This window comes from Suricata suricatta, chromosome 1 (genome assembly GCF_006229205.1).
Source record: "Suricata suricatta isolate VVHF042 chromosome 1, meerkat_22Aug2017_6uvM2_HiC, whole genome shotgun sequence".
In the NCBI taxonomy this organism is placed as follows: Eukaryota; Metazoa; Chordata; class Mammalia; order Carnivora; family Herpestidae; genus Suricata; species Suricata suricatta.
In genome coordinates, this window is record NC_043700.1 from 86,923,421 (window position 1) to 86,939,220 (window position 15,800).

Sequence of the window (15,800 nt, forward strand, 5' to 3'; positions counted from 1 at the left end):
AATAGCTTCAAGGGACAACATATATCCCTGAAACTTATGTATTATAAATATTAAATTATTATAAATACTAATGTTTCATTATTGAGTTTAAAAGAATAATGTTGAGTTTACTATGCTTTAAAAAGTTTACAGTTCACAATTTTGTGAAAATACCTTACATTTCAGAGTTAACTACATTGGCATAAAATATTAAGCACTCAAATTTTACATGAATAACAAAGAATCACCAAAATTGAAGTCTCTGTAATATTTTTGATTAATACTGACTTATACTCTTAGAAATGTCATTCCTAAATTATTCAAAATATTATTCAATATATTTCAATTTTTAGAAGTCTTTGAATCATTTCTCATCTTGGTCATTCATAGTCATTCAGTTCACTGACATTTTATGAGAACTTGCTATGTTTCAGATACACTGGGTTCTGGGGAAACTGGGGAAACAGAGAAGAGAATAAAAATATCCACTTCTTCAAAGAGGATACAGAAAATTAGCAGATTAATAGATACACATAAAAGGAAATATTCATTACAGATTAAAAATATAAGTTAAATGAATCCAATGGGACTGGACTTTGCATTTTAGTTAGTATGCTCAGGAAAGGTTTTAAGAACAGCTTATAATCTAGCTGAAACAAGTATGAAGAAGGCAGCAGGCACAGGGGACAGTAATTGTGAAGGCCGAGATATAAGAGTATACTTGATGTGTTCAGGAAAACTCGAGGGGGTCAGTGAGCCCAAAGTGCAAGGACATGGAGAGGAATATTGGTAAAGAAAGAAGGTCTAAGGTGAGACTGGACTCAGGGTATGGGATTTATAGAACAGAATAAGGATTTTGAATCCTATTCTAAGATGGAGATGGAGAAGGATGGGGAACCTTGATAGATAACATAATTCTGTTTCCATTTAAAAAGTGAAGTTTAGGTAAACAAAAAGCCAGAAGACCAGTTGATTGGTATCAAGGTGCCTTGGCAAGAGTCACCGGTGGCTTTGACTTGGTGCTAGTAGTGAAGGGGGTGCTAAAAATTAGGTTGACATATATTTAAAAAGTAGAACAACAGAACCAGCTGATGAGTAGGCATATGGTTACAGAGAAAAAAGAGGCATCAAAGATTTTTTTCCAGTCTGGTCATTCAAACATTTCATATTAAAACCTACTTTATAGTTCTCTTCAGGTATAAAAAATGTGGAGTTTGATAAGGTATGTGGAAAAAACAATTCATATATTAACAGTATTTGTATTTCTCCATTATTTAATTTGCACATTTATAAAATATTTTCTATTTTAGCCAAAAATTACTTTACGTGCCAGAAAGCAACAGGATAAAGTCTGCCAACACAACACCAGTGCCATAGCAGAGCTAGAAATCACTAGCTCCCGTTCTCACGAGACATCAACAGACATTTTGAGTTTGGAAAGCTTTTTCAGTCTCCCTTAAAAAAATAAATATAAGAGATGAAATGAGGCCTGAATAATTTCATTGGGAATTTCCAGCATATTAAAATGTAAATATTTTTCTTGTGTCAACATTTTTCTTTGAAAAGCTCACACAGGTTTATTCATTATTATAAACTGACAAAAATTTATGAAAATTCTCAGTTGCTCTGGTCAAATTCAATTGCCTCCTGTCACTAATTCAGCTGGCCCTTCGCACAATTGGTTTTAATACTGCCAACTTCAATCATGGAAAGGAGAAAAAGAATATATTAAAGTTGCAGACAGGGTGAGCTATTTTAATAAGAAGATGCTATCTCAACCTTTTCACTTATTAATACTGCTGCATAGCAGAATTTCCATCATGATTATTCAAAGTGATATTTATTTTTTTAGATAATCTCTTTCAAAATTTAAAATTATAAAAATAAGAGGGAAACTGATTAGTGCATGATTATGAAAGGTACTTTTTCAACTAAAAGAGCTTTCCAAAGCTAACAAAGATTCAAAGAAACTTGTACCAGAGATTGACCAAGCAGGCACTCCCACATACCATTTATTTGATTTATTTTGTCATGAAAATGGAAAGGTAGTCCTTGCTAAGCTTAATTGAATAGCATAGATCAGAATATTATATCCTTGATACATTTATGATTTTTGTAGAGCAACCAATTTTACATATAACTCCTCTACATGAAATATGACATAAGTAACATCACAGTGACTGTTTTAGGTCACAAATTTGAAATGTCTTTCCATTATATCATTTCTAAGCCATTTCTCTCTGTGTCTGTGTTTGCTTGGGTGAAAGTCACATCAGAATGTTTGGCTATAAAACTAAACCTAACTCCACTAGTGTCTTTCAGAGTAGTGTCATCAATCTTTTAAAAGGTGAATATGACCTTATGATAATGTATCATGCTAAAGACAAGATTTTAAGCCTTACATGGTCTACTTCAGCAAGAAATGACTTATTAACTGGCACAGCAATTGGAATTATTCATCAGCATCCTTAATTCAAACAGTGACTAGTTTTTCTCAAAGTTAAGAGTTGGAAAAATTAACTATAAACTACAGTTGAAAAAATAAAAACAACTTACAATAAAAAATATGGTTTGGTTTTTGGATTTTGGGAGGTTTTTTGATGTGGGGCAGGTTGGATGATTTTGTTTGTTTTATACAAAAAAACAATATGTTCCAAAGTTTTGAATACTGGAAATTAAACTTATTTCTAAAAATAATTCAATTTTAGTAACTTTCAGCTATTCAACAACAACAAAAACCAGAATAATTTTGTTTATTTCAGTGTAAACTATGCTGCTGTTCAATTTATTTATGAAGGAAATTAAAGATGAAAGAAGAAAAATATCTATTATGCATGCATGGAATACTTAAAAATTTACTTTATCAAACACCAAATGAGTACCACATTTTATACAGAACTGTTTACTCACCAGATTATCTCCCAAGAGTTTAAGGTTATTTTTAGCTCAGATGAAGCTCTCTGCCACCTAATTCATAGAATAAATCACTCTTTGTCTTGATACTTTGCTTTTATTCCAAGTGAAACATGTAGGGTACTCCAGGACCTCTCTGACAAGAGAAACATGATGTTCATATATTAGGATATAGTATTTCCCATATTCCTATCAATGAAAAATTAAGCTGGCTACTCTTTATATTCAGTAAGAGCCACAACACCTTTAAAAAGCAAACAAACTAGAATTTAAGCTTTTCAGAGGGAGGTGGTGTCAACAATATATGAGGAATATGATTTCTCTTGATCTAAATATGCTTCCAATATAATCCATATCAGTATCAGTTTTCTTCTCCTGTTTGGATTTTCCCTGTGATAAAATATCCAAATATCTATGGATTCTTCACAGAAGAAAACTCAGATAAGCATTACAAGGAAGTAAGTAAGACTTCGCTTTGAGTACTAATGATTTCAAAAGTTTGAAATATTTTTATTGGTATCTTGATATAATTGTTTATAGTAATAGGAATGCAAAAATAGCTGATTTTATTTTTCTCATTGATATTTAGTTCTTCAGTTATTTCAATATTAATCTTTTTTTGTGAAACTGATGGTGAACGTTTATATAGTTTTTTGAACATTGTTCCTTATTGTACCAAGTTGCAATGTAAAATGTTGCTATGCAAAAAAGGTTTGTAACTTTGATATTTGCTTGAGGAACTGGATTACTACAAATATTCCAGAGTATTACCTTTTTGCTTATTTCTGTAGGCACAAAACAAAAGTTAATGATGCTATTGAAGAACTTAATTTTCTTCACTTAAAAACTGAGCACAGAGGTATCTGGGTGGCTTAATCAGTTAAGTGTCCAACTCTTGATTTTGGCTCAGGTCATGATCATAATATGATTCTTAAGATAGAGCCCCATGTTGGGATTCTCATTCTCTCTGTCTCTGTCACTGTTTCTGTCTCTGTCTTTCTCTCTACCCCTCCCCCATACTCTCTCTTTCACTCTCTTTTTCTCTCAAAATAAATATATAAACTTTTAAAAAGTATCTGAACACAAACAGTAAAATCAAGTGACAGGAAGTATTAACATTTGCAGCTATTAATTAGTTTTCTGTATTTATTCACATGATAATAATTCTTAGGATACCTCTGGGGGAAAAAAAACCCAAAACTAAGGTAAATATGTCCAACTTTATAAGCTTGATCAATTTTTATCATTATTTTCTTTGATTTTGTCTTTTTCTACCCTCAAAACATCATTTTAACATTTAACTTGCCAACTAATGTGCATATTTGCATCAACCTATAGTTAACATTTATTCTATAGGCCCCTAGACAAAAATCTAGGTTAGCTTAAAAGGTCAAAAATGTAAGATTTGTAAATGTTACAATAGTAATCCTGATAGTTCACAGGAATGATATATTAGACATTGTGCTGTAGAGAGTAAATGTCCCTTACCTGAAAGTAATAAAATAATTCAATGTCTGTTTGATAATGGGAATTTAAGCCACTAAAATATGTTTTGCAATATCAAGAAAACCTTATCTTTCTTTTAAAATCCTTCTTTGTTTCACATAGATTTTGTCTGTAAGAAGAAGCTATGTTTCCATTTTTTCTATGAAAATATCTGTGTGTGCTTTAAGTAATTTTAAATAAGGCACCCTCTTAAAAAGTGATAGTTTATAGTATATTAACAAGAAAAATGACTCTTTTCCATATAGAAGTATGGGGACAAACAAATGTCAAACTTCCTATATCTTGCTTTTTAATATTTGGGTGTATAGCTTTGTTTTAGATATTTATTTCTGAAATTTTACTTTTGATTCATATATTGTATTATACATGTTGCCCTCTATATTATTAATTTGTATAGCATATTAAATTTTAATATTGATTACCAAATGGTTTGGTGCATTTATTTTTCTTATTCCTGTTTTAACAATGATGGATTTGAATTCTAAACTGAAGATAGTACAAAAAACAGCTAAATGAAAGTGCCGAAGGTGAATGTATCCACGTGGTCTTTGGCAGGGAGTATTCATTCATTCAGAGGAGGAAAGGGATGTTATACAAAGGAAGTTTCTTGTGTGTACGTGTGTGTTTGTGTGTGTGTCTGGGGCCGAGTGCAGTTGGAGCTGTAAGAAAACATTCAGAGGCAAAGTTGGAAAGAACAGTCTTTCTGGTTGATGGACCCTGAAAAACTGAAGATAGAAGGGAAAAAATGGCTGCTGGAAGAACCTGTTAGCATCCTGGAGGAAGAAGATTCTGGGAAGAGATACTTATGTCTAATAAAATTTTTGACTGACTTTTGAGCCAAGTTTAAGCAGACTCAAATTAACTCTGCTAAAGACGAAAGAATGAAGCCATGTCCAGAATTATAGCTCAATAAGCAGAGCTTATAAGAGATGGTCCACCAAGATAATTGTTACTGAATAAAAAGGAATACATGCATTAAAAAAATAACAACTTCATAATATTCAGGATATTCCACACTTCATAATATTCAGGATAAAATTCCAAACTTATCACACATTATAAGAATTGTTAAGATAAAATTTATTTTGAAAAGAAAAATCAACTGAGATCAAACTTAACATGGCCAAAATGTTGGTACTAGGCCTCAAGGATTTTAAAGGGGCTATTATAACTCTTTTCACTGGAACAAAACAAACTATATTTGCAATGATGGTAAAGATAGGAGGTATCATAGATAAAAAGAAATAATAAAATGAACCAACTGAAAATTCTAGAACTTAAAATCAGAAACTCTAAAATTAAAAACAAAATTTATTTTATAACTACATGGAATTGATAGGAAAATGAGTAAATGAAATGGAAGATAGGCTAGTAGAAGCCATGAAAAATGAAATGATTAGACATTCAGGAACCTGTTGAATAATTTGAAAGAGTTGACATTTTTGTAACTGTAATTATGTAATCTAGAAAGAGAGGAGAAAGAGAATAGTAAAGAAAAATATTTGAAACAAAAGGGGACCAAAATATCCCAAATTTGGTGGATGAAATACAAGACATGCTTAATGAACGTCAAACTAAATAAACAGAAAAAAATGCTATACTGCAACACAACATAGTCAGATGTTAGAAGCCAGAGATACAAAGTAAGCCTTGAAAGCAATAGGAGAAAAAGGCATTAAATACTGGTAACAATGATCTAAGTAGTGGCTGACTTCTCACCAGATAATATAGAGACCAAAACCAAAACCAAAACAAAGAATTGAAGAACTCTCTTTACTTGCTAAGAGAAAAAAATCCTGTCAATCTAGAATTTTAAAACTAGTAAAAATATCCTTTTGGAATAAAGGCTAAATAAAGGCCTTTTCAGACCAAAGAAGACAGAATTTTTGCCAGTCAGTCTGTACTTCAAGAAAAGAGAAAGAAAATTCTTCAGAACAAAGGGAAATGATGCCAAATGAAAACCTGAATCTTTGGGAAAACATGAAATCAATCAAAATTGGTAAGTATGAAGGTAAAGATAAAAGACTACTTTTTCTTTGGTTGCTTTATAATTCACATAACTTATAATATATTGTCTTATGTGATACACATTGCATGAAGTGGTACTACATATACCTAGAGTTTAAAGGTTGAGGTTTTTACATGAGCATTTATGGTGACAGTATTTCCATATTTTATGTGAACTAGTACAATATTAACTGGACATTGATTACAAAAATAGAACAAAAATGAAGAGCTAAAAGCCCAAAGAAAACCAAAGTTGAATTCCTCCCAAAAGTTTAAATAATGAAAAATCAGGGAAGAAGAAATAAAAAAAAAAAAAAATCAGAGGAAGACACATCATAAACAAGGAATAAAAAGATTCAAATCCAACTATATGAGTAATTACATTAAACATTATAAAATAAAGATATTATTAGAATAAATCAATACTAAAGAAAAATATAAAACAGCAACAATTATGTGTGGTCTAGAAGAGATAAACTTCAAATATAAAAGGGTAAAAGTTTATCAATAGAGCAACACAGTACATGCAAAACAGTAATTATCATACTGTGGGGGTGGTAATAATAATGTAAGATAAAATAGATTCAAAACAAGTTGTGTTACCAGACAGGAAGATGGAAGGATAGCCATGATGATAAGAGGTTACTTAATTAGATACCAACCATAAATGTATATGTTCCTATAACAGAACTGCAGAATACATGAAGCAAAAATGGGCAAAATTAAGAGAGGAATGCACAACTTTTTAATAATAAGTAGGATTTAGCCTCCTTCTCTAAGCAGTTTGTAGAAAAATGAGAATAAAGCCAGTAAGACAGAAAATTCAAACAACACCCCCAAGGAACTTGACGTAGTTGATATTTATAGAATATTGTGTCTAACAAGAACATAATGGCTACCATTTCAGGAGCAAATGTTATATCACCAATAGAGATCATGCAAGGGCTATATATCTGGTTTTATCAAATTTTAAAAGTTAAATAACTTCTCTTACTCTCTTTCCCTTTATCTTTCATGACCATCCCCCCTCAAAAAATCTTTTGCGTAGCTAACCTCATTCAAGAGAGGCAATACTTTCAGTCCTGCAAGGAAGCAAGAGATAAGATAGAAGTTTGAGGTTTGGCTCTCTCTCTCTGACTGGCTGGCAAAGAGTACCCATAAAAATTTTTATTTGTAATATTGCAGTTTCTGGCACTGATGGCCAGATTGCTGAAATTTTCACAGCTTTTGGCTTGGAGAAATGTGCTGGGGGAAGGGAATGCCTTCGCTGATGTAGTGATTCAGACATTTAAAAGATATGGGAAAATTAGTGCTTACATAAATGGTAGAGTTGTAATTGACCTCCTCTGTAATGAGAAATGGAATGCCGTGAACAAATCATTAAAAGGCAGCTTGTAAGGTAGACCTTATCTCCTGCAGTGGGAAAGTAGATACAGTTCAATAGACCACCAAATATCTAATATAACTCTAGAGATCCAGACATTATAATCCTCAGATTGGTCTATTATGCTAAGGTCAGGGCCTTGAGTAGAAAAAGCAGGCAGCTCGATATATAGGGTGGAGACACCTAGGTAGATGTCTCCAAAGATTTTGGTTCTGTAAGACTCTTTTGAACCCTCTGACGTTCATAGGTGGCCATTTCCTTCATAGTTAGAATTATCCTCCGTCTCTTCTAGATAGCAACAGCTCTCCCTTCAGAAAGTTCCATCTCTTCTCCTTGCTTATTTGCCAGTAGCAATGGTAAGATCCTCTTATAACCCACTGGGATATGCTAAAGTCTATTAAGGGAGAAAATAAATTTTACACCTTGGAGGTGCTACAGAAATTAGCTAACATGTACCAATAGGAGTTCAAGATGTATTCTTGGGGTCGAATAAGAGTGTGATTGATCCAAGAGGCTACATATAAGGTTGGATGATAATTAAGAAATCTTGTTACTTGGGAGTTCTTTCTCAGGTTATATAACTTAGCCCCCTGGAAAAGGTCCTGAGGTATAGGATACACTTCTTGTGTATCCTTGCTAGGGTAGCTCTTAGAATGCAGCGCTTCATGCCAATTGATGTGACTGGCATTTGCTTTGGCAGGCAATGAAGGAAGGGTGGAGAAGCTGAGGAAAATGGCCATACTGGAATTTCCAATTACAAGGGAAGAACGGCAGAGTAGGAGATTAAGTTGTCTTGATAAGAAGTAACCATCCCTTGCTCAATTCTTGGACCCAAGCCAGTTTTCTGATTTAGAACCCATTGACTGAAATGGTTGCAGGGTCGCTAGAAGAATTATTTACTGTATTGTACACTGTAATGTTTCCCCAGTTCTTCTCCCAAAGTACTAATGGTCATTTACCAGGGTGGATACATGCCAGGAAAAGGAAACATCAAACATTTTGATGACTAAAGGGCACAAATACTAGTTGACATTAAAACTAGGAGACCTAAAGTGTCATCGTGGTCCTACTTTTAGGGGGAGGGCTTGTTGAGGCCATGTAATAAATGGAGTCTTGGCTAGAGTTCAGCCAACAGTGGCTTCACTGTGTTTGCAAACCCACCCAGGGGTCATTTCCCTAGTCTCTGAATTGGGATTGAGTAATAACATTGGATCCTTTACCTGTTGGATGAAAGCCAATGTGGAGAAAGAGGAGAGCCTGGATGATTCAGTCAACTGAGCATCAGACTCAGGTTATAGTGTCATGGCTCATGAGCTCAAGAGCCATATCAGGCTCTTTGCTGTCAGTGCAGATCATGCTTTAAATATTCTGTCCCCCTCTCCCTCCATCCCTTCCCTGCTCACACTTTTTCTGTCTCTCTCTCAAAAATATATAAACATTGAAAGATTTTTTAAAAAAGCTAACATGCAGGGAAAAGACAAATGGAAACCTCTGATATTGTCTTTCTGTTCAAGATGGTAAATAATTAAATATTTAATGAACTACATAAATGTATATCTCCCAGGATGCGGAGGATGGTAGCACTAATGCCTGTCATGTCCTGAATGGAGCCAAAAGATGCATGGTTGGTGATCCCTACATGTTTACGCTTAAAATTCCATTTGGCACATGGAAAACTCAATGGAGTTTAGAGAATACTTTGGACTACTGCTAGCTCAACCATACTGTGGCTATTTAATTGCAGCTCCTCTACTAGGAGCTGTATAGCTCCTAAAGCAGATTAATACACCCCCAGTACCTTATATCTAGTTGCTCATTTCTCTAATGTGTTTATTATTTTCTATTTATAAGAAAAAAGAGAACCAGAGAGAATTAGCATTAGCACCCAATTAAGACCAAATTCGTAGATAAGGAGGTGTGGAAGTGGTCCCATGGCCATGTGCTCAACAGAACAATTGACATCATTGAGCACTGGAATAGGCCAGTAAGGGCACAGCTAAAGCAGCACTTTAGAAGAAACGCTCTGAGAAAATGTATATCATTCTCCAATATGCAGTATATATAAAAATTAGAGACTTCTATATGGAGCTGTTTCCCCAAAGGAAGAAAACGTGGGATCAAGTACTGATCAGTGGAAACAAGAGTGGCCCCAGATGCCATCCTTCCCACTGAACAATGGATGACTTCTTACTTCTTGACCCAAAACTCTGGGGGTTAGCTGTTTTAGTCCACAAAGAGGTCACACATTTTAAGAGAACACCACAAGGATTTCTTTCAACTCAAAGCTATCACAACTTCAGGAAAGTTTGGACTTCTAGTTTTCTGGAAACAGGTGAGAAAATAATCACCCTCTTAGAAAGGGCAATTGGCCCTGATCAAAAGAAGGTTGCAGTGTTTGGGGGTACTTGGGGACTAAAAGAAATATAAAACACAAGTTGTGTATTTGGATGTCTCTTAATTTTCTCTTGCTTATTTATAATGGTAAATGGATATGCACAGGAACCTTGCCCAAGAAGGCAATATGATAACTCAGAAGAACGGAGATCTGAGTCATGCCTTCTAGGAAGCTACAGCATGATAGATAAAGATAAAAAGATACCAGAATGCATTAAGAATTAGAGAATGAGGTATTTGCTATAACCCCAAGACCAACTAGTATAGGGGTTGTAATTCTATGAACTTCACTCTGCTCAGCTTCTCCTCAGGGAGACAGCCTCACAGAATCCATGGAAGAGCTGCCCACAGAACCTGCATGAATTATTGTATCTTTTTCATGCAAACTATAGACTATGATACTCATGGGAATGTTCTGCTCAGATCTCTTGCAAGACAAACTTGATGTGAAGAGTATCATTACCCAATGTTCTTAGCTCTATCGGTGTTCACTCAGGGGCCACTCAGTCAAAGACAAGACACAGCCAGGGTACCAGTCCTGGCCCTTCCTAACACATGACTTCTCTCATGGAAAGGCCCAGTTTATGATTGAAATTTTCTCAGAACCATGCTGTGTCAGAGAGTCTTTCCACTTAGTTCTTTCTCTTTTTTCTCTTTTCACAGCTGTCAAAGTTGCGCTGTGGTCTGGAGGTTTTCCCAGCTGATTTCTGTCGCTGTCTCATCTTTTATCCTTTGCAGACACTTCCATAGAAATCCTTTGTGCAACAAATCCCATCTTGGTGTTTGGTTTTAGGAAGACCCAAACTGACATAATCCATATAATTGAAATGTTTCTGGCTATACTGTTTGAGAAAATACAAAACACAAATGACCAATAACAGAAATGAAAGCAGACATCACTATGGATAATAAGGACTTCAAAAGGAGAATGGAATATTTTGTGTGTTTTTTCCAAGAAAGAGGGATGTTTACATATTAAAAAAAAGACTTGACTTTTGACTCAAGCAGTCCTGCAGTTAGAATGGATATAGTAACAATTCCTAGAAAAAAGGGATTAATAAATTGGATCTTAATTATAGTTTAATTTTGCTATTTCCATAAGAACAGATTTGGAATGTTATTAAAAATAAGAAGTGTGAAAATATAATATTTCAAAATAATTTTTGAGAAGAGCCATGTCATCTTATTAACTTTATTTCTTTTTCAAAGTTATCTCTAATAAAAAAAGGGATTACTCAAAAATATTATCAAAATTTCTGTTAACCCCATGTGATTTGTCATTTTTCAGTTTGTACTTATCTTAAAACTCTCCACTCTGGCATCATGGATGTAGAGTAATAAAAATAAAATAATACTAGAAGTTAAATGGTATCAGAGAACTTAGTAACTGAGATTACCTCTTTATTTATGATTAGAAATTAAAATCTGGCATTAATTTTCTTAGTGGTGTTTCTAAAAGCAGGTGTTTCTAAATTTGATTGGGCCAAATTTCTATGAACTAGTGTATTTTTTTTCTTAATAGGGAAGTAGTGCCCAGACAGGTGACTCCGTGAAATAATGTATTTTTTTATGAAGGCCAGAAAAGTGATTTGAGCAGGAGTATGTCCATATTTGTAAAAATGTTCATAATATTTTCTTGATTCAATAAAGCAAAATTGAGAAATTTCTTCAGAGAAATAGGGAAAGTAATTATTATTATGGTCAAATAGATGCCTGAATATAGACAAACATTTATTGAAATATTTATAGATGTTTAATTTTTGCAATTTCAAGTCTTCCAAAATTTCTCTCTAGATTCATCTTTAACGGAAAAAATAGCTCTTTAAAGGTTAGATTTAGAAATGCATATTAGATTCTTGTGCTTTTAAAACATTACTATTTCTCCTCTACTAGGTTCTTGCCCTAGGCAAAAACCAAGGTCTAAAACAAATATTGAAAAAGAAGAAGAAAAAAAGAAACCTCAAGAGACACAATAAGATATCTTAGGATTTGAACAATCAAAAAGGCAAAGGTCATATGGGTTATTTGAAAACTCCTTTGAGGGAAAAATTGATCCATTCCTTTAATGTTCTCCACAACAAGGATTAATTCTCTTTGAGTACTTTAAATAATATAAGGGAAAACCCATTAAGGAAAGGAGACTCAATTCACTGCTCTGACCCCCTGATCCATACGAGAACTTTCAAAACCAATCCCAGACTAATATATTCTTTATTGATTTTGATTTCTATATTATCTTAAACCCAGAGAGAATTTCTTTCCTTCTAAAAATATAGTTTAAAATGATCAAATAGTACTCTATCCCTGAAGTTGCTACCAAGAAACTCTCCAAACACTAGCAAAAAGTTCAAAGTAGAGGCAGGATGCATACAGTAGGGGAGAAGAGGAATATAAATTGAAATTGTATTAATTCACTAGTCATAATTTATTATTTCAAGGTGATGAATATTAAACAAGTTAGAATTCACTCTAATAAAGTCACAAATAATAATAAAACATTTGGTTTTATAACATTACATATTACATATAACATATACAACATAATATATATCATATATTGATAAAACACTTTGTAGATTGCAAATGTCTTTACCAAATTTAATCTACACGACAACGATTTGATTAGGCTTTGCTGTTAAGTCGCCTTTAATAGCTTGTGCAAGCAGTCTGTGGGCGAATGGGGAGCCCCGCTGGGAGTCGGGGCTGAGGCAGCAAGATTGCCAGCCTCCTTACAGCTCCGTTGAGATGTCTCTGGACTCAGGTATTGGAAAGCAATTGTCAGCCGACAGCCTTGCAAAGGTGTATTCTAGGTCAATGGCTTCTAAGTGTCCAGTTGGATTCACTGAACTGGGCAATAAAGGGGAAAATGGCAAAAAATCCTGTGAAAAGTGGCTGTCCTATTAATTGTTTTTGATGTGTTCCCTGATGCATGCAAGGAGGTTTAAGATGCAGGTGAGCAGGAAATGTCTTCCCCAGCAGTGGATGCAGTGGAAAGAGCTGAGAGAATTATGACAGTGTTGCCTACCAGTATCAACCCAATAAAAGATTATTCTGGAGCAAATGAAATTCTAAAAAAAGTGAAGAAAGGTTCACTTTCATAGATTCCAGTACTGCAGATGGCCAAAGAGGTTGAGAAAACGGGAGCAGTTTTCCCGGATGCCTCTGTTCCTGGTACAGTGGGAGCTACTCCATCTGGAAACCTCCTATTTTTGATGGGAGGAGTCAAAGATGACTTTGCTGCTGCAGAAGAGTTGCTGGCATGCATGGCCTCCAACATGAAGTACTGTGGAACGGTTGGGACCGGGCAGGCTGCAGAGCTCTGCAACAACAAGCTGTTTGCTTTTAGTACGGTTGCAACTGCTGAAGCTATGAATCTTGGAATCAGGTTAAGGCTTGATCCAAAACTGCTAGTTTAAATCCTAAATATGTGTCTATGAAGGTTGGTCAGGCGACACAGTCTTGTACCTGGGGTGATGGGCGGAGTCCGTTTGCCAGTAACTATCAGAGTGGATTTGGAGCAAGGCTCCTAGCTAAGGATCTGGGGTTGGCACAAAATGGCCACCAGCACAAAGAGCCTCATCCTTCTGGGTAATCAGACCCATCCCATCTAGAGGATGATGTGTGCTAAGGGTTACTCAAGGAAAGACTATTCATTCCTCTTCTAGTTGCTATGAGAGAAGACCTTTCAAGTTTGTTCTTTGGCGGTGGGCACCGTTGGAAACCAAACTCTATCTTAGACCTTCCTTATAACTCACTCCACAATTGAATGGGTTAAATCGAAGTTCACTTGTCTGCCTTTAATTATCTAGGTCCCAGTAAACCCTTGGACTTTTCACCCATTTTTAATTGTCTATTCTTTTTTATCTACTTTAGCAAACATGTATTATCTGGGTTTTGTTTTGTTTTCTTTTTCTGCAAACCACTGATGGTCTCTGTTAACTATCTGATTGAACTTTTCCAAAAGTTTGATCCCTGAGCATCTTCAACTAAATCATTGCATACTTCAGTGAGGAGGTTATTTACTTCACTTTACAAATAAGAACAAATATCTTTTTTCAACAGCATGAAACTTATCTTTTTATTTTAATTTATTTAAGTTTAGTTATTTATTTGGAGAGATAGAGAGAATCTTCTAGTAGGAGAGGGGCAGAAGAGAAAAGGGGACAGAGGATATGAAGCGGGCTGTGTGTTGTGTTGACAGCAGAGAGCCCAATGTCGGACTTGAACTCATTAACCATGAGACCATTACCTGAGCGGATGTCTATCCTTGAGTGACTGAGCCACCCAGAAGCCTTCAGGATAAAACTGATCTTAAAGAGAAGAAATTGATATGAGGAAAGGAGTTAGACAAAAAGGAAATATAGTGAATTACTACCTGTGTCTCTCAGGAAATTTGTCCTACTGACCACATGGTGGGATTCTTGCATTATATGATGTGTTCAAGGTCATTCATCTTGTAGCATGTTAACATTCCTTTTTACAGCTAAATAGTGTCTAATTCTATTAATGTATATTATGTTTATTCACCAGTTGATGGACATTTATTTTTACTTTTTGCCTATCATGAATAATCCTGCCATCAGTATTTGTGAACAAGTGTTTGGGTGAACTTATGTTTCAATGTTTTCAATGTTTTTCAATGTGTTTGTCAGATTTTGATATCAGTGTAAAGCTGAACTTAAAAAATGGGTTGAGAAATATTTTTTCTTCTTCTGTTTTCTGAAATAGATGGTGTGGAATTGCTATTATATCTTCCTTAAATGGTAGGATTCACTAAGGAAACCATGCAGAACTAGAGTTTTCTATGTTGGGATATTTTAAGCTATGAACTCAGTTTGGGTCATTTCTGTCAAGCAATTGGTCATAGTGTTGTTAGTGTTTCTTTTTTATCTTTTTAATGTCCCTGGGGGCTGCAGGGAAATCCCTTGTTTGATTCCTGACGTGAATAATTTGTGTTTTCTCCCTTTTTCTTTGTGAGTCTGTCAGGAGGTATTTCAATTCATCAATCATTTTGAACAACTAACTTTCATTCTATTATTTTTTTCTCTATTTTTCACTTAATTTGTCTTTTTTCTAGTTTCTTATCCAAAAAGGGGGGGATATATTCCAATATTTTTAGTGGAGGCCTTAAGCCATGGATAGTACCAAATCCTATTATTTGCTGGGTTTTTTTCCCCTGTAAATACATACCAATCAAAGTTTCGTTTATAAATTAAGCACAGTACTCTGAACTTCTTGGATCTGTAGTTTGTTTTTTTTATTAACTTTGGAAAATTCTAAGCCATTTTACTTTAAATACCTTAAATATTTTGTTGGTTTGTTTCTTCTCTCTCTGGTATTCCCTCTCATTTTGCATATGCTATACTTTTGATATTGTCCAACAATTCTTGGATATTCTGTTACACACTCCCCCCCTTTTTTCATTATTTCCTTTTCCTTCCTTTGTAGTTTGGAATGTTTCTATTAACATATATTCAACCTTAACTACTCTTTGCTTCACTCTTTCCAATTTCCTGACAGTCCTACAAAGAGCATTCTTCATTTCAGTTACAATGTTTTATTTCTACCATTTCTTTTTTATTCTTTCTTAGAGTTGTGGGTACTACCCGTCTCTTTT

At 34.4% G+C, this 15,800-nt stretch overlaps 1 pseudogene; it reads left to right on the top strand.

The window, feature by feature from the left end:
- The first annotated feature begins 640 nt into the window (after positions 1–640).
- On the top strand, positions 641–13,920 carry LOC115301311 (annotated as a pseudogene).
- The last annotated feature ends 1,880 nt before the right edge of the window (positions 13,921–15,800 follow it).